The sequence below is a fragment of the Aotus nancymaae genome, unplaced genomic scaffold, assembly GCF_030222135.1.
Source record: "Aotus nancymaae isolate 86718 unplaced genomic scaffold, 86718_ANA_hifiasm-v0.15.2.pri h1tg000011l, whole genome shotgun sequence".
Classification (NCBI taxonomy): Eukaryota; Metazoa; Chordata; class Mammalia; order Primates; family Aotidae; genus Aotus; species Aotus nancymaae.
This window is the reverse complement of record NW_026988422.1, coordinates 69522894-69546494: the sequence shown is the minus strand read 5'-3', so window position 1 is coordinate 69546494 and position 23601 is coordinate 69522894. Positions and strand designations below refer to the sequence as shown.

Genomic DNA, 23601 nt, shown 5'->3' with positions numbered 1-23601 from the left:
CAAATTAATAAACCTTGTTTGTTTAAGATCTTTGTTACTCATTCTCTGGTTCTCAATTGTACTTCAGTTTCCAACTATGTCACACAATTGATGGATGAGTAAGTGAAATATGACCATCATGTAATAGAGCTGAAAATATTTATGTAAGTATAAGGTTGTATTTCCCATATTTCTGAATAGGCTTAATTTTAACTTATATGTAGCCCCATCAACTATGTAGCAGAGTTTCTCATTTAAATTTATTAATAGTTGTGAGTTATTACCTATTGTTCTATTGTCACCCGAAAAGTATAAGATGAATATGGCTTCAATGTGAGCACAGGACATGAGTCTACTGGCAATGGGATTTTCTTTACTCACTCCTCACTTCCACCTCTTTCCTGATCTAAGCAACGTCAGTCTCCCTCAACTGATTATATAGCCAATGATAAAATGGCTGAATATCTTATTTAAAATTTTGGTAAAGCCATTTAATCTCCCTAGGGGTAATGCTCTGTAGCCAAGCTGTTACACTTTTTTAAAAAATACTGGCTCAATTTCAATCCTCTGGATATCCACAAATTTCCTATGAAACATAACTAGATAATTAATCATTATCCAATTGGATGCTTGGAATTAGACCTACCTGATACCATTGCTCTTCGAGCTTATAGAGAACAGCTCTAATGAGTCTTCATTACGTGATCCCTTTGTTTGAGGAAGAATATTCCTGTTCATTTTCTTTCATTTTAAAATGTAGCATATAGAAAGAAAAATTTATAAATCATAATAGTACACCTTGATAATTATTGAAAAGTAAACACATCTGTGTAACTACCATCCAGATTGAGTAATAGAAAGTTATCAGCTTTCCAAAAGACTGCCTCAGGCCCATCCCAGATGTTATCCCCCCAAAATAAACATTATTCTGACTTTTATAACCATTGATTCGTTTTTTTCCATTCTTGCTTTTATATGACAGAAACTGCAGAGGATGTGAACCCTCAAATCCAGCTTTTGTACTCAAATTTGTATCTCTGAGATTTTCTATATCATTGAATGTACTTAAATTTTAATTTTATAGTATTATCAGTATATGGGATGAATATATCACAAATTATATTTTCCATCTGTGTTTGGTAGACATCTGTATTATTTCCACTCTAGGTTATCATGTGAATTAGATTCAGAGATAGTTTCCTGTGAGCAAATTAATAAACTTTGCTTGTTTAAGATCTTCATTATTCATTCTCTGGTTCTCAATTGTACTTCAGTTTCCAAATGTGTCACACAATGGATGAATAAATGAAATATGACCATCATATAACAGCTGAAAATATTCATGTAAATTAAGGCTGTGTTTCTGATTTTTCTGAGTAGGCTCTCTGTATATTCTCATATATTGACATTGTTAAATGTAATTCTGCACTTATGCTGAATGTATATATAGGAGTATACTTATTGGATCATAAGATAGGCAAATATTAAACTTCAGAAGATTTATCAAAATGGTTGTACCCAATGGAATTCTTACTAACAGTGAATGAGACTTCCAATTGTACCATGTTCTAACCAACATTTGGTACTTGTAAGTACTTTGTTTTAGTTTATTTTGCTGTTTTGGTACGTAAGTGGGTAAAGTTAATTTCCATGGTTGAGTTTGAAATATTAGAGAAACCTTACATTTCTGGAATAAACAAACATAACCCTGACGAATTATCTTTGTAGAAACTATTGGGTTTAATTTTCTCATTTTTGTAAGGAATTTTGCAACTGTGCTTGTGAGAAAGACTGATATGTGACATTCCTTTCTTTTTTACTAGGTATTTTGATGTTGAAGTTTTCCTGACCTTAGAAAATAATTTATGAATTGTTTTCACATTATTTATTCTTTGAAATATTTAGTGTAATATCTACATTGTTTCATTCTTAAATGTTAGAAAATATTTACTGATGAAGTCCTGGGCCTGGATTTTATTGTGGGAATGTTGAGATACAAGGAAAAATACAAAGCCAAAGTGTGTTTTCTTTTCTTTTTTCTTTTTTTTTTTTACTTTCATGCATCCAACTCCACTTAACACAGCATCTCTGGCCACCAAAATCTGTGGGGATTTCTACCCATCAGCAACCAATTAATTCTGCAGCAGACTCCAGCTGAGTGGCCTCTAATTCAATTTAATTCTTGCTCTATCTACCTGAAGGTAGTGTCAGATCTCACTGGTTGATGGTGCAGTCCCACAAGACTTCCCTCTACTTCAAGTGCCAGTTGTAAGCACAGGTTCTGATCTGTGCTTCTGACAGACCAGCTATAAGTTGGATTTTCACAACCTCCTCTTTGGGTTTAATTAATTTGCTGGAGTGGATCATAGAGCTCAGGAAAGCACTCCACTTATCTTTATAGATTTATTATGAATAATATTACAGAGAATACAGATAAACAGTCAAATAGAAAATATGTATAGAGAGAGGTATGGGGGAATATGGGCAGAACTTCCATGCTCTCTCTGGGCATACCACTCCCTAGGAACCTTCACAGTTTCAGTCATCCAAAAGTTCTGTCTTAGCTCTTTGGGTTTTTATGAAGGATTCATTACAAAAGGCACAATTAGGGCTGGGCTAGGCAGCTCACACCTGTAATCCCAGCACTGTGGGAGGCCAAGGCAGGCAGATCATCTGAGGCCAGGAGTTCGAGACCAGCCTGGCCAACATGGTGAAATTCCGTCTCTACTAAAAATACAAAAAAAAATTAGCAGAGCATAGATGCGAGTGACTGTAATCCCAGTTATTGGGGAGAATTCAGCTCTTCTTGGACCATGATTTATTTAGAAATGTGTTGTTTAATTTCCAAATAATATAATGTGTTATAATTATCTTTATATTAATTATTTTCTATTCTGGAAGGTGAGTTAGCAGCTGATTGACACTCTTCTCTGCAACCTCAGAAAGATCTCTACATAAATGATACATGTAGATATATTTTATAATAAGTGAAGAAATGTATAGGAATATACCAGGTTCACAATGAATGCTATGTTTTGATGAGCATCTGTACTTTATTGTTGAGACTGCTTATTGAGTAACCTGTTATGGAAGATAACAGGTTATCTTCCATAAGCTACTCTGGACAATAGGAGCAAAGAACACATTCAGAAGGGCATAATATCAACATGTTATTAAAGCTGAAGAGCCCCAGAGAGGCTAGCTTCTCTAAGCTAAACTGGTCATTAGCATGCACATCCCAAGAGCATTTTGGAGACATGAGGTGGTGTGCCTGATATTACTGCTACACTCTTGCTATTCATGCTGTATTGCAATTTTTTATCTTTTCTTAAAGCTGAGTAAATTTTGTATGGTTGAAGCCTCCTATGTCTTATAATTTTGATCTACATTTAAATTCAACACCATTACACCTAGTCAAGTTGAATGAATAATACTTTAAAACTTCTTGAGACTTGTTTTACAGAAATGCATATTATTAATTTTGGTTAAGTGTCCCATGTGCACTTGAAAAAAAAAAGTACGCTGTGAAACGTAAGGTTGAAAAACAATGTGTGTTGTGAAGTTTGAGATTGATGGTTGTATATGCATCAGTTGAGTCTACTTAGTTTACTATGTATATCCTTGCAGAATTGTTTGCTTTCTTCTTGTTCTATTAGTATCTAAAGAAGGTACTTTTAAATCTCCCTTTCTGATTGCAAATATATCTATTTCTTCTTTTATTTCTGTTAGTTTTTTTTTTCCTTTTTTTAGGGTATACTTTTAGATAACTAAAAATTTTAGAATGCTAATTTGTTCCATAAGACTGACTCTTTCATAATATATACTTCCTTAGAGTTACCTCATTGAATGCTAACATAGCCATGTAAGTGTTTTTCTGAATTGTGTTGCAGAGCACGTCTTGTCCTCACTTCACTTGCAAATCTGTGTTGTTATAGGAATAGTTATGTTTGTTATTTTAATCAGGTCAGGTAATTACAGTCTTTGGCTTTATTTTTTTCTACTGAAAAACTAGCCATTAATTTAATTATTCTTCCTTCAAACATATTGTATCTTACTTGTATAATTTTTTCTTCAGCTTTGGCTTTCAGTAATTTTGTACGATCTATCTCAGTGTGTTTTTTTTTGTAAATATTCTGCTTTGTGCAATTAGACCTTTGAGAATCTGTGATTTGATGTAGTTTATCAATTTTGAAACTTATCTCTCCAAATAATATTGCTGTTACTACATTCTATTTCTTTTCTGGTAGTACTTTAAACTGATGGATGCTTGAATTTTTTAACCTGTCTTATATGAATCTCTAAGCTTTTTTCTGTACTTATAAGTTTTCCCCTCTGTCAGTTAGAATATATTTTTACCTAGTTAACTTCCAGTTAACTAATCCTTACTATCATTGTTTCTAACTTGCTGTTTAGCTCATTTAAATTAAAAATTTTAGTTACTATAACTATCACTTCCAATATTTTAATTTCATAATTTTTATAGATTCCAGTACTTTGATAAGTCTATTCACATTGTATTTTATTTTTTTGAACATTTTCCTCTTAGTTAATTTAAAGTTAATAAATGACAAAATTCATGACTAATAATAGCCTATATACTTCTGTTGTCTGTATTTTGGCATACTTTTAATCCTCTGAACCTCTCTCTAGGCATGTCTGTGATTTTTTTGTGTGTGAATTCTGGGCTGAATGTATAAAATATTGTAGAAGCTGTAATATTATGCATTTTTCTCCCTCCACAGAAAAAAACATATTCTTTTAGAAGAGCACCTTGACTAAGTCTGTAATTGAAATAATTCACGTATGAGTGAGGCCTGGCCTAGTCTGGTTTGCATTTATTCTGAGAAGTAGTCTTTCAGGAAACTAAACTAAAACCCAGAGGTATTTGCCAGGGCCCCTACTCCCTGGTAGCCCCTACATTTCTAATGCTGTTTTTCCTGAAACCATCAGAAATTTATCCTTAGATTTTTAACCCATTATCTGCTATTTCCTTGGTTTTAGGAAGAAAACCATTAGGGAACATCAGGCTCATTTCAATGAATTTATCTAATCTATGATATCTTGTTCTCTCAAGTCATGGCTCCTTGGCCATGCTCTGATGTCTTCAAGAAGCTATATTTAAACACATCCTATCCTGAATTCCAATAATTTTTTTGTGAGTTTGCAGGTTCAATAAAATCATACAGCATAGCAAGATGCAGAAGTATCAAAATTGTTCCTAACTGTGCAGTTCATGTTAACAGCTTTTAATACTTTTACATTTTTTGCATCACTATGTTAAACTTACATAGGAAAAAGAAAATAAGAAGAAAAACAGTTAAAAGATTTAATAGTTGAAACATGTTTAGTATATAGCAAATATTTCAAGCACACAAAAGTACTTTGTATTAGTTTGTTTTCATACTGCTAATAAAGACATATCCAATAATGAATAATTTATAAGTGATAGAGTTTTAATTGACTTACAGTTCTACGTAGCTAGGGAGGCCTCACAGTCATGATGGAAGGCAAAGGAGAAGGAAAGGCACTTCTTACATGGCAGCAGGCAAGAGAGCTTGTGTGGGGGAACTTCCATTTATAAAACCATCAGATCTCATGAGACTTATTCCCTATCACAAGAACAATATGGGGGAAACCACCTGCATGGTTCAGTTATCTCCACCTGGCCCTGCCCTTGGCATATGAAGATTATTATAATTCAAGGTGAGGATTGGGTGAAGACACAACCAAACCATGTCATACCTAAACCCCAGAACTCCATGTAGCACAAGAAAGGGTAAGAGGTGTGGATTCTAGGAATTATAGATTTCTCTTTTGTAGATCTACTATGTTGAGCATAATAAATGATTCAGAAAAAATAAAAGATAAAATTCAAACAAAAAAATTATTGAATTACAGAGGAGAAAACAGACCACTAGATATTATTCATCTCTCCTATTGCCAAAGTTACGTCACACATAAGGCAGAGAGTGCTTAGTTGCTTCACGGAAGAGCTACAGATAGAAGCCATGCTTACAGACTTTTTGTGTATTCTCTTTTAATGGTTAAACTGTTCTTCTTGATCATCATAAACTGACTGAGGGATGGATACCTGTGCATTTAAATAAAAATTTATATTCCATTTTAATGATAAATTACAAAAAAAAGCAGGGGAGACAAAAATATTGGCACTGGGGTCCTGACAATTTTCCATTTTTACCTGGCAATGAAGTTTATTTAGCCTTGTTCATGTGGTGCACAGGCTTACTATACCCATCCTATGTCTTAGTGCTTCAAATGAAGCCTTCCGTTACACACTAAAAAAACTGATGAGAGTGTGAAATAAATGGACCCAAACTGTGGCTGCACACCCGTGTTACAAAGGAGGCAAGCCTGCCTGAGCAACAAAACCAGAAATTGGCCCAGGGCAGAAAGCAGGGAAGAGCACCCAGTCAAGTGCTAATCAGGCCAACTTCCCTGGCAGGCTCCCACAGATCATCTGTCAGAGGCTACTGTCATATGCCAACACGTGTTTATCTGATCACTGAGACAGTGAAGGGGCTTGGCTTACTGCCTCTTGTAGATCTCAGAAGAGTTAGCCTCACTGAAATCTCTGGGTGAGTTTTCAATTGCACATTTTGTGTTCTTTGCTGATTCTGACATTTCCAAATATTTCTCACTAACTTGTGGCTGAATGCAAGCCATCATGACATGCCCCAGAGGTGCCTAGTTAAGGCATGAATCACATAATGTCTATATTCACATTTTACAAAGTCCTCAGGGGTTGTTGCAGATGTGCATGTGAATTAATGCCCTTATAAAACCTAGCTCAGTATATTATTATTCAAACTTGATATTCAGTCTCTTAATGATTATTTGTCTGCAAGGCAATAAAGAATGTGCTTCTTTATAGATGGTGGCCTTAACACTACAATTATGTGTCTTAAATTGTTACCTTTTAACTTCAGGATCAAGTTCTTATGGAAATTGAGGGAGCTCTGCTATGTTTCAATCATTAATTCAGCAAACAAATATTTATTGACTACATACTATATGAAAGTCACTATACCAAGTTCTTGGATATGACTTCCAACAAGACAGATGTGGTGTAAGTCACACAAGTAAGTCACACATCCACAAGTAAGTTAGAGTTTAATGAAGTAGTGGAAATATCACTAGATTGGCTATCATAAGACCCAGATTGTACTTTTAGGTATTTCATGAACAGAACGGCGCAGATCATTGCTTCTCCATTCATTAAGAGGAAGCAGCTTACCTGAAGATAAAGAGATGAGCCTCATTTCTCCCTAGAAAAACACATAAGAATCGGGCCTTTGTATAAATTTTAATTTTTCTTTTCACTACCTGGGTGACCTTAAACATATTACCTCACCCTAATTTTTTTAACAGGAAAATGTGGATGATAATAATAGTACTTACTTGGTTGGCTTATTGAGGATATTGGATGCTCTAGATTTATCACCTAGACTATTGTGCTTGGCATACAGTCAGCGTCTTCTAAGTGTTTGCTTTTATTATTCTGAAACTACTTATTACATCTCTAGTAATTTAATCCAGCAAACATTAATTGAAGCCCCACTATGCTTGTAGCATGTATGTAATAAAACACATTTCCTTTCTTATTAGAATATTCACTATCTGGGGTGAAGGGCAGCACCTCTAGACAAATAATTAAATCAGTATTATATTGTGCTTTCAGAAACAGAGTTGCATGCAGTGTTACATTTGTGCAAACATGTGTGAAAAATCAAGTTTACCTAGATAAGCAATTATACAAACATTATGAAAGAGGCAATCACTAAAATTCTAACAGATGAATAATTCATCAGAGAAGAATCTAAGATACATTCCGAGTCATATCCATTACACTTTGTCTCCCACACTCTCCCAAACATACATACATGTGCACACACATACAGTAATGCTATAAACATTAGATAACATTCAGAATTTATGTCTTAACTCTATTCTCTTTCCATTAATTTCTTCTTGCCAGGTAATATAGATTAAAGGGAAACATATGGTTATAATTAGACTTAGGTTGGTCTGATTTCTGGATCCTTTTATATAAGCCTACTATTAATCTAGAGAATCTGTATATCCACTTGCTCAGTATGTATAAGTAATCATGCAGCACACTTCTACAAATTTCTGTGCATTAAGCAGTCTAGATGAAATAAAGGTAATTTTCCAAGATTGTCTTTCAGCAGATCCAGATTTCATGCTTATCTGACTTCTCACCTATACTTTTGGAAAGACACAAAACTTATCTGCAAGCTGGAAAACAGAAGCCAGTAGCATGACTCAACCCATCAGTCTCTAAGCAGTAGGAGATAATATTAAATGATATATTCACTGCTGCATTGTTTGTAAAATTTGAGATCATTCAACAATATTCAGTAAATATTCACTGAGTGCCTACATACACTACTCTAGACCTCAGGAAAGCATCAGTGCACAGGACTCAAAATTCCTGCTCTTTTTGAGCTGACATTCCAATTGTAATGCATGTAAAGTAAAATTTCAAACTGGCAAGTCTGAAATAAATATTAGCTTCTATTACCTTCAGCCTTATTATCATCATTACTTCAAGATAACCCCTGATGTTGTCAGTAACGATATTTCACATTTATAAAAATATTAGGTAACCGAGTGTTGAAAAGACAGTGTGCTTCAGCTATGCAAAATGCAAAAAGAAAGGACGAGAACGTAGAAAGGAAGAAAACTATAAAGGGATGTAATCAAATCAAAAATAATTCAATGAATTAAGTTGCAATTGGCAATGCATTTCCTCCTTCTGGTAAGCCAAATATTTCAGAAAAATTACTTATGAATTATTTTTGAGATTTTTTTTTTCCCCACTTTGTGTGATGGTTAATATTAGGTGTCAACATGACTGGATTGAGGGAGGCCTAGATGGGGCTGGTGAAGCATTGTTTCTGGATGTGTCCATGAAGGCATTTCCAGAGGAGATTGGCATGTGAGTCAGTGGACTGGAGGAGAAAGATCTACTCTCAGTGGGCAGGAAGACCCTTCTCTTCTGTAGCCACAAGATTGAAATTTTTGAAAATAAAACACAAGCTGTCATTATGGCATTGGCTGACTTACAACAAAAGGTGAACTCTCAGCCTTGTAGGTTGTCAACTGTTAAAGTGAGGACATTGATTGTAAAAGTACCATTCAGTAAGCTGGGAGTCTGGCTAGAACAAAGCTGAGTGAAGTAGGGTGGATATTCAACTTGCTGCGTTTCTTCTCTTTCTCCCTTCTAGACTGGATTGCCTTTTGTTCCTCCTGCCCTTAGACATCAGGCTCCAGATTATTCAGCTTGTGGACTCTGGGACTTGCACCAGTGGCCTTCTGGGAGTTCTCAAGCCTTTAGCTTTAGACTGGTGGCTGCATTGTCAGTTTCCCTGGTTTTGAGGTTTTGAACTTAGACTGAGCCATGCTACAAGCATCTTTCATTTTCCAGCTTGCCAATGGTATATAATGGTACTTCACCTTTGTGATTGTGTGAGCCAATTCCCCCTAAAAAATTCTCTTTTATATACATCCTATTGTTTCTTTCCCTCCGGAGAACCCTGGCTAATAGAGATTTTGGTATGAGAAGTTGTTCTAAAGGAACGTAATTTTAAGAATGAATTTTAATTAGTTTTGAGGTTTCTACAATTGGCTTTCTAATCTCATTAGACCTTCAAATGCTAAGGACTCTATTTCAAATATTTGTGGAAAACCAAGAAATGTTGGTTGATTGCTCCTAAAATCACTAAACAAATTGATAAAATGAAAGGACAAGCTCAGGGATTTGGACACTTAGCTCCAGATGCACACAAATAGCCTAAAAGCTTCTATGTATTCTCTAAAGGAGAATTTTCTCTCCTGTAGTCACAAGGTTAAGATTGTTGATAATCAAACACAAGCCCTCATCGTGTCATTAGCTGACTTATAACAGAAGGTAAACTCTCAGCCTCAGGGTATCTACTATTAAAATGAGGACATTGATTGGAAAAGAATAGGATACTGTACATTGGAATGAGGATGTATGGGAGGACTCTGATGAAGCTTGGGGACAATGAGCTCCTAAATTCTGATGAGTCTTTTTTGCCAGAGGAAGTGGCCTCCCTACTCCCAGTGGCAGTGACAATACCCCTCACAGTGGTATTGGTGTTTCCATCTCTATCTGGAGGAATTAGCCATGCATTGCTTAAGGAAACAATAATGGCATCCCCTGAGGCAATCACCAAGCAAGACAGTGCTGGTTCTCCTGAGAACATACTCCCACAACTCCTCTTTTCTTCTGGACCAGTGACTGGACTTAAGCCCCAGAGTCCCCTAAAGGTGAAGTGCAATAAGGAAGTATGCTATACTCTGAAGAACTAGCTGAGTGTTCTATCACATTATATACAAGCAGAACACTGGGGGAACATGTATGGGAATGGATATTAAGGGTGTGGAATAATGGGAAAAGGAAATAAAGTTGGATTAGGCTGAATTTATTAATATGGGCTTACTAAGCAGGGATTTAATGTTGCAGCTTGGGGAGTTAACAAAAGTCCTAATTATTTGTTTCGTTGGTTAAAATATGGATCAAAAGCCACCATGAAAGCTAGAAATGCCTTCTCTTCCTTGGTTTAACATCAAGAAAGAGATTCAAAGGCTTAGGGAGTTAGAATGCTGAAGTGGATTTTTCACATAAAACCCACTCACCCACACTGGGAGGATCCAGAAGATACATTTTTCACTAATACTTTGAGAAATAGATTTGTGAGGTGAAACTAGCATCCTTGAAGACCTCTGAGATTACTCTTCTATGTATTCCAGATCCTACAGTGGGAAACACAATCACTTAATTGTAAAACCTAAATGCAATGGGAGTAACCGGATCTGGAGGTGGCAAGGGACAAGTGGCAGCACTCAGTTGCCGAAGGCAAGGTGGACATGGTTACAGCAATAGACAGCAGAGGCAAAACAACAATCAGAATAGTCTGACCCATGTGGACCTACAGCATTGTGTAATTAATCAGGGTGCTTCTAGAGCGAAATAAACAGAAAACCTATTACATTCTTACTTAATATGTATATGCAGAAAACATCTAGATCAAGTAAACAAAAGTATAGCTTGAATCATAAAAATAAAAATCAACCAATTTCCATACTTGAGCCGATTTATAGACTCAGAACTCCTTGAATAAAGGGGAGGCTGAGTCTCCTTGAGGAAGGACCCCAGTGTTCTACCAAAAATTTAAACTGTCAATCTTTTGCATCAAGGAAACTCTGACCTTTTACTTGGGTAAATATATACTGTGGAAAGGAAAATAATCAGAACGTTTTGGGACTGCTGAACACTGACTCTGAAGTAACATTGATTTCAGGACCTGAAAGATCATTCTGACCCTCCATTTAAAATAGGAGCTTATGAGGGTCAGGTGATAATTGGAGTTCAAGCTCAGGTTCAACTTACACAGGTCCCCAAACCCATATTCTGGTTATTTCCCCAAGTTCAGATGAATAATTGGAATAGACATACTCAGCAACTGGCATAATCCCCACCTCAGTTCCCCGATCTGTAAGGTGAGGAGTATTATGATGAGCAAGGCCAAATGGAAACCATCAGATCTGCCTCCACCAAGAGTATGTTTCTATATATCAGTAATGATCTAGCTGAAAAAGAAATCAAGAAAGCAATCCAATTTATAGTAGCTACAAAAAATAATACCTAGGAATAAATTTAACCAAGGAGGTGAAACATCTCTATAATAAAACTACTCAATATTGATAAAAGAAATTGAAGAGTATACCAAAAAATACAAAGACACCTCATGTTTATGGATTAGAATTAATATTTTTAAAATTAACAAACTACCCAAACTGATCTACAGGTTCAATACAATTCTTAACAAAATACCAATGGTATTTTTCACAGAAATTAAAAAAAAAATTCCTAGAAAACAATTTGTATGCAGCCACAAATGTCTCTGAATAGCCAAAGCATTTCTGAGCAAAAACAAAAAAAATGCTGGGGACATTATACCACTTGGCTCCAAAATATATTACAAGGTTATAACAACCCAAACAGCATGGTACCAGTATAAAGAGAAACAAATAGCCGAATAGAATAGAATAGAATAGGAAACCCTAGAAATAAATTGATGTATTTAAAGCAACTGATTTTAACAAGGGTGCCAAGAACATACACTGTAGAAAGGATGACCTCTTCAATAAATGATGCTGTGAAAATTGGATATTCATATACATTAGAATGAAACTAGACATCTATTTCTCTACATGTACAAACATCAACTCAAAATGAATTAAAGACTTAAATATAAGACCTCAAGCTACAGAACTAATAGAAGACAGCATAGAAAAAATATTTCAGAATTTTGTTCTAGGCTAAAATTGTATGGATAAGACTTCAAAAGCATAGGCAACAAAAGGAAAGATAGATAAGTGCAGTCTTTTTTTTTCTTTTTGATAAGTGCAGTCTTATCAAACTATAAAACTCCTGCACAAAAAAAAAAAAAAACAAAAAAACAAGAGAGTGTCTTTATAATAGAACAATTTATGATCCTTTGGGTATATATCCAGTAATGGTATTGTCAGGTCAAATGGAATTTCTATTTCTAGATCCTTGAGAAATCGCCACACTGTTTTCCACAATGACTGAACTAATTTACACTCACACCAACAGTGTAAAAGTGTTATTTCTCCATATCCTCTCCAGCATCTGTTGTCTCCAGATTTTTTAGTGATCACCATTCTAACTGGTGTGAGATGATATCTCAATGTGGTTTTGATTTGCATTTCTCTAAGGACCAGTGATGATGAGCATTTTTTCATGTTTGTTGGCCTCCTATATGTCTTCTTTTGAAAAGTGTCTGTTCACCCATTTTTGAATGGATTTGTTGTTTTTTTTTTATAGTTCTTTGTAGATTCTGGATATCAGCCCTTTGTCAGATGGGTAGATTGCAAATAATTTTTCCCATTCTGTTGGTTGCCAGTTCACTCTAATGATTGTTTTTCTTTTGCTGTACAAAAGCTCTGGAGTTTAATTAGATTCCATTTGTCTATTTTGGCTTTTGTTGCCAATGCTTTTGGTGTTTTAGTCATGAAGTCCTTGCCTATGCCTATGTCATGAATGGTATTGCTTAGGTTTTCTTCTAGAGTTTTTATGTTGTTAGGTTTTATGTTTAAGTCTTTAATTCATCTGGAGTTAATTTTAGTGTAAGGTGTCAGGAAGTGGTCCAGTTTCTGCTTTCTGCACATGGCTAGCCTGTTTTCCCAACACCATTTATTAAATAGGGAGTCCTTTCTCCATTGCTTGTTTTTTTCAGGTTTGTCAAAGATCAGTTGGTTGTAGATATGTTGTGTTGCCTCTGAGGCCTCTGTTCTGTTCCATTAGTCTATATCTCTGTTTTGGTACCAGTACCATGCTGTTTTGATTACTTTAGCCTTGAAATAGAGTGTGAAGTCAGGTAGCATGATGCCTCCAGCTTTGTTCTTTTCTCTTAGAATTGTCTTGGCTATGCGGGCTCTCTTTTTGTTCCATATGAAGTTTAAGGTAGTTTTTCCCAGTTCTGTGAAGAAAGTCATTGGTAGCTTGATGGGGAGAGTGTTGACTCTACCAATTACTTTGGGCAGCATAGCCTTTTTCACGATATTGATTCTTCCTATGTTCACTGCAGCACTATTTACAATAGCAAAGACCTGGAACCAACTCAAATGCCCATTGATGATAGATTGGACAAGGAAAATGTGGCACATATAAACCATGGAATGCTATGCAGCCATAAAAAATGATGAGTTTGTGTCCTTTGTAGGGACATGGATGAATCTGAAAACCATCATCCTCAGCAAACTGACACAAGAACAGAAAATCAAACACTGCATGTTCTCACTCATAGGCGGGTGTTGAACAATGAGAATACATGGACACAGGAGGGTAGCATCACCTACTGGGATATGTCTGAGGGGCTAGGGGACGGGGGGTGGGGAGTGTGGGGAGGGATAACATGAGGAGAAATGCCAGATACAGGTGACAGGCAATGGAGGCAGCAAACTACCTTGCCGTGTATGTACCTATGCAACAATCCTGCATGATCTGCACATGTACCCCAGAACCTAATGTACAATAAAACAAAAATAAATAAATAAATAAATAAATAAGAAAACAAGAGAGTGAAGAGACACCTGTAGAAATGGGGAAGATGTTTGCAAACTATTCATCTGACAATAGAGTAATATCCAGAATATACACAAATCTCAAATAAGTCAACAGCTAAAAGAAACTCTACAAATAATTCCATTAAAAATCAGCACAGTAAAGAAGACATACAAATGGCTAAAAATTATATGAAAAAATAACATCACTAATCATCAGGGAAATGCAAATCAAAACCACAATGAGATGGCTAACTTTGTTGGAATGACTCATCAAAAAAACTAAAAATAATAAATGTTGGCAAGGTTGTGGAGAAAAAGGAACTCATATATACTGCCAGTGGGAATGTCAATTAGTACAGCCATTGTGGGAAACAGTATCAGGTTTTAAAAAATTACAAATAGAAATACTATACCATCCAGCAATCCTACCACTGGGTATTTATCTAAAGGAAAGAAAATCAGTATATCAAAGAGTATATCTGCACTCTGATGTTTACTGCAGCACTCTACCATAGTTATGATACGGAGTCAACTTAAGTCTTTATCAACAGATGAATGGACAAAGAAAATGTTCATATATACACAGTGGAATACTACTCAGCCTTGAAAGAGAATGAAATCCTGTCATACCTGAAAGACATTATGTTAAGTGAAATGAGTCAGACACGGGAATACAAATATCACAAGTTCTCACTCATATGTGAGAGATAACATGTTTAGCTCCCAAAAATAAAGAGTAGAATTGTGGCTATTCAAGGCTGAGAAGGGTAGGGAGGTGGAAAGGATAGGAGAGGTTGTTTAATGGATATGAAATTATAGTTAGAATGAGAAGTCTAATGTTACACAGCATTATCGGGTAATTATAGTTAATAAAAATGTATTATATATTTTCAAATAGCTAGAAAAAGGGAGTTAGAATGTTAACTACATAAGAAAATAATAAATGTTTCAGGACATGGATATGCTAATTATCCTGACTTAATAGTGACACTATATACATGTATAAAAATATCACTCTGTAACTCATATGTGCAATTATTATGTATTACTTGAAAATTTTTTAAAACTGCACAGTAAATAAAATAAAGTTATCCTCTAAAATGTAATAGATGCATGTATGTGTGTGTATAAGGAATAGTCATGAAGCATTCCTTATATATTAGATTCTAGTCTTGACCCCATAGATCCTGCGTACTTGGGTACGTGTATACATTCTAGGGTCTTCACATTGCCTCTGTCACTGCATGCTGAGTTAATCATAAATTTTTATTAAGTTCTTGTCACTTTTTACATTTCCTGTCTTCTGTTTTTCAGGTACATGGAACAGAGGCTGTTAGGAGATTTGCCTTGCAGTGCCTATACACATATGCAAGGGCTTGGAAAAAAAATGATATTCACTTAACAAAATATAATACTGACATGTAAAGAACCATTTAACTCAAAAACTATTCAAGCGCTATGTTCATTTGTGGAGGGAAGGGTATGATGAGGACATTTTTATCAGTCTAGTACTATCTTGTAACAGTACAAAAATATATTCACATTATTTTTCTAAAGGAGCTTAGTTTCTAGAGGGACAAATATATACTTATCAAACTTTTATAGTAATAATTAACACATCGTACGTGATATTTGTGAGACTGAACTACGGAAACAATGGAATATGCTATATCAGAGCAACACATTGTCAAAGCTTGCTTTCTTTTTCTCTTTCTCTCTCTCTTTTGAACAACTCATAATCTGCACTGTTTTCAAAATTAACTGGTTTAATTATAGAATATTCTGTTCACATAATTTATTTATTCATGTTAATCACATAATTTGTAAATCATAAAATATAATAGTGATAATAATATAAACAATGATCTAAAAGTGTTTTAAAAGTTCTAATCCTGGCATCGCACCCTTATGAAGTAGGTTAATAGACAATAGAAGGCTTGGTGAATTGCACATAGAAATGACTGCTTGGGCCAAGGATTCCAATCTGGGGCATCCATGCGGAAGTCCTGTTCTCTTGATGATCATTCTATGCTGTTTAAATAAACCCCACTTTAGGCACATTAATCATATAAATAGATATTTGATTGTTAATCTGTTATCATTCAGAGGAACAAACTTTCATATCTGACTATATGATTCACTGTTTCCTGGGATCAATTTATGGCTTTTCGCTCAAAATAGGTGATGACGTAAGCTATTTGTGCAAAAAGAATTAGAGAATTGTTGGAGGACTCGTGTTTCTTCTAGCCCTTCTGACCACCAATCCCAGCACAGTTATGAGTAAACACGTTTTAAAAAATGATAAGGCAAGAACTCTTTTGGCATATTATTTCCCTTAATTAGTTTGCCAACAAGCATAAATGCCTGCTCTCAAAGGCTGAGTAGCAGTTAACCCACAGTAGCACAGAGTTCTAACGCAAGATTTGACCTTGCCCTAATTGCTCAGCATTCTATAGGTGACGACAATGAGTTAAGTCCTTTGATGACATAGATTTGTTTACTTAAAGTCCTTCCATCAAACGCTTGACAATGTAATACAGAGTTGCATAAAGTGGTTTGCAGCTCTGTTGTCAAAAAAAAATAAAATACACTGTCCACAGTGTCCTGGAAAACTGTTAACACATTGTTAGTAGTTTCCAAGCAAGGATATCATTAAACATATTTCATGTTAATGTAGTCTAGCTCAGTGGCAATTTTCTCCTAGTAAAGAAATATGAGGTTCTTAAAAGGTTTAAGCAAATAATACAGAGTGGGCTTGAAACGCTCACAAGTCATGAATTGAAATTTCACTCCTTGTCGTTTAATAACCAAATAATACATTTTATAACTAAATACAGAAAATTTTTTATGTGTTGACTTCCAGTGGGTCACATTTTTTTAGAGGTATAATATTAAGAAACCCACAAAGTGAGAGATATCACTATTTTATGTACATTTAGCTGGAAGTTTTTAAGCAAAATAAAGAGGTGGAACGTGATTGCTGATTCACTCTACCGTGAGTTGTTAATCAGCAGAAGTTAATAAGATTCAATTAAGAATTAAATGCTTATGAGAAATTTAATAGTTTGTTCTTACAAAAAAAGGAAAAAATAATTTCTCTGTAACAGTAGTATAGCGATAAATAGTTATCAGGCCTCGGGCATGATGAGTCAAGAAGAAATTTCCTCGATGTGGCTATTTTTCTCAGTTAGGGGCATCATGACAAGTTTATTTCTTTCTTCTAACACATCCATCATTAGATGCAGGAGGAAGCAGGATGCTTGACTAGATGGACCATTGACCAGTTCTGGTGTATAAATTCATGTTTGGAGTTTATAGAACTCTCCAAATTCTAAAATCCAGCAGGATCTTTTCTTGGCTCTGGAGACTAAGTCATCTCTTTGTCCAAAGGAGACAGATTTATGTTGCTGAAAAGGAATGCACCCTCTGGAGCAGAGGAGAGCTATTCTATACCACCAGGAGGAATGTGTCCTCGTTTTATCTATTAGTGATTTTAAATTCACTGCATTATTTTTCCCCCAGAGAGTTTGTTTGTGTTGTTAGTTTGATTCATATCACATCTTTTGGATTTGAGGGGTTGAATACATAAAACTGAGTATTTGGCCCAACTTCTGAAGCTTCAGAGAGAATAAATCCCTTCCAATATGAGTGTTAAATGAGCCACAGCACTGATTTATTGTCTGTTAAACACTGGAGAATGTGGAGTATTTGTTAGGGAAACGAGGCAATGAGGGAAAACTGAAATGATGACATGAAGGTTTTCATATTAAACTCTAGTATTTTCCATCAAGCAACCATGCATTTTCTGGTGATAAAAACTGAAAATTAGAAGTAGGCACTTGCATCCCTATTCACTACAAATAAATTAACTTTACTGTATAACTGGTATAGCCTTCAGAACATTGTTAGAAGGAAAAATAGCACAGTGGTAAGACAAGGTACACAAACACAAATGAGTATTTAAGAAGACAGGCAGTAAATGTTTCAATGGGTTGTTTTTCTATGAAATCAAGAATAAATTATCAGGGGTCAAAGGATCTTAACAATTCTCTTTCTCATACGCCTTATCTGGAATTTGAGTTCCTCTGCAACATTGACTCAATTTAACATTCACTCTGCCTTGCTCTGACATAGGTTCAAGAATAGCTAATGACCAGGCGCGGTGGCACATACCTGTAATCTTAACACTTTGGGAGGCTGAGTCGAGAGGGTCACTTGCAACAGGAATAGCTAACTATGTTGAACACATTTTTTTTTTTCTGTAAGGAATTATATACATGCACAGATACCTCATTTCTTGATGAGATATAAACAGAGCAAACTTCATGTTTCGGGCAAAGGAGAAATGTTTATCAGATTCAGCTATAATATCGCAAACCTAGGTGATCTAAATGCACACACACAAGTGCATTTGAAGAGCAGAGACAAGAAGCAGACAACTGGCATAAATGGAAAATGAGAGGCAGAAAAATCAGTTTAAAAACAACCATTGAAATGCTATAGGAAAGAGTTCATCAAGCCAAGGACAGAGGAAGTATATAAAGGGGTTACTGAATGTAAGAGACATCTCAGTGATGAAATAAATAAACTGATGTAGGCTTTACAAGAACCGTGTGATACACTGAAAAGTGTATGAGCTTTGGAACGACTGAAGTAAAATTAATTTGTATTTGCATCTCAGCTCTATTATTTGCTGCCTGTGGAAATTAAAAAAAGAAAAAGAAAAAACTACTAATTTTTTCAAATCTCAGATTCTTTCTTATATAACGTGGTTAATAATACGGGATGTTTCAATATTGAGATCCCTAGCACACAACTTAATACATAATGGCTGCTAAATGAATGACACATGTCATAGTTAACTATTTTAGTAGAAAATTTTGGTTTTCTCTTTTAGGCTTTATTTGTGGTAAAGAACACCTATATCTTGTTTAGTTCTTACCCTTCTCTATTACGTTGCTAAAAATCCTTCTTTTCTTTCCCTTCCTGCCATCTTGCCCATCCATACGGTACCCATTAGTCATGAAGGATTAGAATTATGAGTCAGGATCAATATAAATCAAATATTAATTACTATAGAAGTGTTAATTAGTACAGTCTTATTCTATTACACATACAACTAATAGAAAAAATGTCTGTGTAATAATTTTTCACTTACTATTAAAGCTAATTATTAAGATTATATTTCCAAGATAATTTTTTATGACCTATGACAGACTTAGATTGCAACAAAAAGGCATATTATATCATTATTCCAGGTTCAATACTTCATAAAACTACATTAGTTCTTTACAGAGAGTACTTTCTGCAGAAAACAAAATAGTTGGAATTTATATTTTAAGATTTCTTATAGACTATAGTCTTTCCCTGGTGGATAACACTCACTGAACACGCCACCTTCTGAATGACCATATCTTTATGGTAGGAGCTGGGTAGAAGGATGACAAATACCTTAACTACACATCTTATGTTCAGGGAAATCCTTGGGGATTCCATCAAAATAGTTCCACGTCAAAAATGGCTAAGTGCAAATCCTGTGATAGAATTAGTGATCTCTTTCTGCTTTTTGCCACAATTTACTTTTTCTCATTCAAGAAATTTTCTGAGCATCAAAAATATCTTTTCATCAAATTGAAATAGTTATCATGATATAAAATCGACCCCTTTCAAGCCCTGGTGTTCATATTTCACAATCCAGGCTAGTTTAAACCTTTTCATATGTATTCCTTGATTCAGTAGAAATAAATTCTTCCCTTCTTTGTCTTCCTTTTGAAGTAATTGATATCTGTCTTATTTCGCTTATTATATTCTGCCTTTCACTGCAATGAGGGGATTTTCATCTCTCAATACCAGATTACACACTCTTAAATCTTTTGCTCCACTTAATTTCCCATATAGTTTGGCATTGTATCTTGTAAGCATAGGAGTTCAAGAAATGTGTGGTGAATTGAATTGATCTGAGACAAATCACATTCCATAGCAATGTGCATGGATCTTTAATAGAGAAGTTATATAGAAGAAAGATCATTTGAACAAACCATTTTGTCAATAGCCTTAACCTTGACCAGAGCTAGCCCCTTTTTGATGGTTAACTTGATGTGTCATCTTGCCTGGGCACAGGCGCCTAGATATTTTATTAAACACTATTCTGGTTGTATCTGTGAGGATGTTTCTGGATGAGATTAGCCTTTGAATACAGATTGAGTAAAGCAGTTTGCCCTCCCCAATGTAGATGGACGTCATCCAATCCCTTGAAGGCCTGACTAGAACAAAAGATGGAGTAAGGGAGAATCCACTCTCTGACTGACTGTGTTTGAGCTTGGACATGAGTGTTCTTCTGCCTTGGAGCTCGTACTGGAATTTATTTAGGTCATTAGCTCTTCTGGTTCTCAGGCCTTTGAACTCAGACTGGAACTATACCACTGGTTCTCCTTGGTCTCAAGATGGCAGTTGCAGATTGCAGATTTGGGGACTTCTTAGCCTTTTTAACAATTTAAACCAATACCATACGCATATAAGCCATATATATGCATATGTGCTCCTAATTTGTTCTGTTTTTCTGGAGAACTAAGACTAATACATCCTCGTAATCAGTTTATCAATCCAAGAAAGAGAAAATTGTGCTAAAGATGCACATGCTTTAGCACAATAAAGAAAACGTGGGTCTATGTTCTCTTGTCTCCATTGTTACCCTAACAGTGTTGAAAATGAACAAAGAGTCAATTATGAGGTTTAAATCATACATTATCTATACCTGGACATTCAATCAACATAAGTAACACATTTTTTGCATGACCTTCGATAATGCATCTACTGTCTTGTCACATTAAGAATAAATAAGCACCCAACACTCTGTGGGTGCCCCACTTCTCCCTTACTGTCTGCCAGCTATAGCTAACATGCCCCCGAGGGACAGTGATCACCATAAACAGAAATTCATTGCAACTTATAAGTTGGAGGTCTGAAATATTTTATCTGGAAAAATCTATCATACAATACCTTCAGACTACTTGTTTATTTCTCCTCAAAAAGTACAAAGAACTTCATAGGTAATCACTAACAAGGAGATAGCTGAGAAAAGCAGCAACAGAAAAAAAGTAAACACCCTGCCCTCAAACTCACACCTATGGAATTAACAAGCCCAACCAGGAAATTATTTAATGAACTAAGCTTAAAGAATCAAAGTAGCATTTTGGTCTCATTGTACAATGTCACAACAAAAAGCAGGTAAATCAATAAATAATCACGCACATCAGTCGTATAGAGGAGAACACGTACTGAAAATCACTTAAGATAGTTTTAATAATCACAAATAGTGACCTTAATTTTATCTTACATTTTATTTCAATTCATTCTATTGTGAAAAATTTTGCACTCTCTATGAGAACCTAAGTTGCAAAAATACAATTAAACTTTCCAAATGCCTCAGGGAATATGTTCTTTTCCTATCCTCCTACCATAAAATTAGAAAAGGAAGCTGATGGCTATTTAGCTAAGAGGATCCCTGTGGGTGACTGGAAAGTTGCTGAGGAGGAGCAGAGATGACATTACCTCTGTTAGGAAGGTCACCGTTATTTTGAAGGGAATGGGTTTTTGCCTCAGTGCCTATAATACTACTGTGTAGATCCGGGAGCTATACATTGACTTAGCACGTCAGGAAAGTACAAGCCAAGCCACTGTGATACATTGACATAGAATGCCAGGAAACACCTATTAGGATTAATCAATATTTACTCTAATACTCTCTAGAGTCAAGCCATTTATACATGGAAGTCACATATATCCATGTGACTAAAGAACAAGATTTTCTGTAAAGCACTAAAGGGCCATATCTAGGTCTTTATATTCTCTTGCCAAAATCATAAAGTTTGCGTAAAGATCAATTCAAAGAATACAGGGCAAAGTGTCATAAAAAGATTGGAATTATTATAATCATAAATTATTCCTCTGATTGCTGTTGGTGTGCTATGGTTTGTTCTATACAGCACTATAATGAAGCAGGATTCTGTTAAGTTTTTTGATCAGTAAAGATAATGAACTCAAGTAATTCACATTAGCATTACATAGAGCTCTTCCAAGACCCAAACATAGTTTATTTCACCGTGAATGCAGACTTGGGTATTTTGCAATGTTAGGATAACCAGTTAATTTCCCAATCTATATTCATTTTTAAATGAAAGGAAGAGGGTTTTGGCCTCAGGACCAATGATACAAATCTGTAGATCCAGATTCTCACTCTATAAGTTAGTTTTCACTCTTTGACCCATGTTCAACAACAAAAATATACTCAAGAAACCTGTTGCAAAGATGCAAATTTAACTTGATTAATTAAAGTATCACAAACATTAAGCTACAGTTATAACCTGCTTTTCATAATTCATTGCTCTTTATTTTACTTCTTTTGAGTAAACAAATATCAATCCCCTATAGATGTTTAGAACTGATTGACAAATTCAACAAGTGATATGTACTGATGAACATGTTTGCTTACAATATGTACTAAAACAATACAAACAATGAGAGCGAGAAAAAATACAAGATTAATGTAAAAAGGGCTTTCTTTCAAAGTTGATTATTCCATTCTTCTTTTCGTTGGAGTAATTTCCAGTCATTGTTGGGTGGGGTGATTGAGAAGAATTGATTATTTAAATAGGACTGCATCTTTGGAGGTTGCACTTAGGGCAAAATGAATATTGGATATCTTGGTAATGGAAGCTCTCCCTAAGGGTATTTGAGCTTTCTTTCAGAGTAGGTTAAGTGCCATGATTAATACTCTGAGTAAGTATCATCTGCTGTGTTATCAAAAGATGTGAACAACTTGACATAGAAAGACGATAATTCACATTTGCCACAAACTAAATGCAGTTTCAGCCCTTTTCCAAGGCTTGGGTACATCAAATGCTGCTTGAAGTTTGACTCACTAGAGAAAGTGTCCCTTTCTTCTTTTTCTCCCTGCTCAGATTGTTATCTGGGAGAGAATCATTTGCAGGTATGAAGAGAATAACTTATCAGAAAGGAGAAACTGCACAGAAGATCCAGAGGCTCAACTGTTCCCATATGTACTGGGCTTCTGACTCATTCTGATTCTCAAGAAACAGACAAATCTCTGTTTCACAGCAATTTTCAGAGGCACTTGGGGGCTGTCTGGCTGCTATGAGCCAGTGGTTGCTGTGTGCCCACAGGAGGAGGTCATCTTGCAGAGGAGTAGAGACGTTAGCTTTGCAGGGAAATAAAGAAAGATAAAAAAAGGAGCTAGTCTGCATTGTGGATGCCATTTATCCCTTCCTTAGACTGGCAAACAATTTTCTTTCAAATACAGGGAAATAATATATTTCAACATTGTCAAACATATTTATCAACATATTTATATGCAATCTGAGTCGTTCATAATGATTTTCCTTTCTCCAGGCATTGGCAAACATAGATAATCAATGTTACTCAGTGACTACAAATAGTTGTCTC

At 35.2% G+C, this 23601-nt stretch overlaps 1 long non-coding RNA gene across 1 annotated transcript in view; it reads left to right on the top strand.

Moving 5' to 3' along the window:
- Positions 1 to 23386, top strand: part of LOC135274184 (uncharacterized) — a 48544-nt gene extending 25158 nt beyond the window's left edge. Inside the window, exon 4 of the long non-coding RNA XR_010341967.1 lies at positions 23100 to 23386. This is a non-coding gene — a long non-coding RNA (uncharacterized LOC135274184). The remainder of the gene's footprint in view (positions 1 to 23099) is intronic.
- Positions 23387 to 23601: the final 215 nt, after the last annotated feature.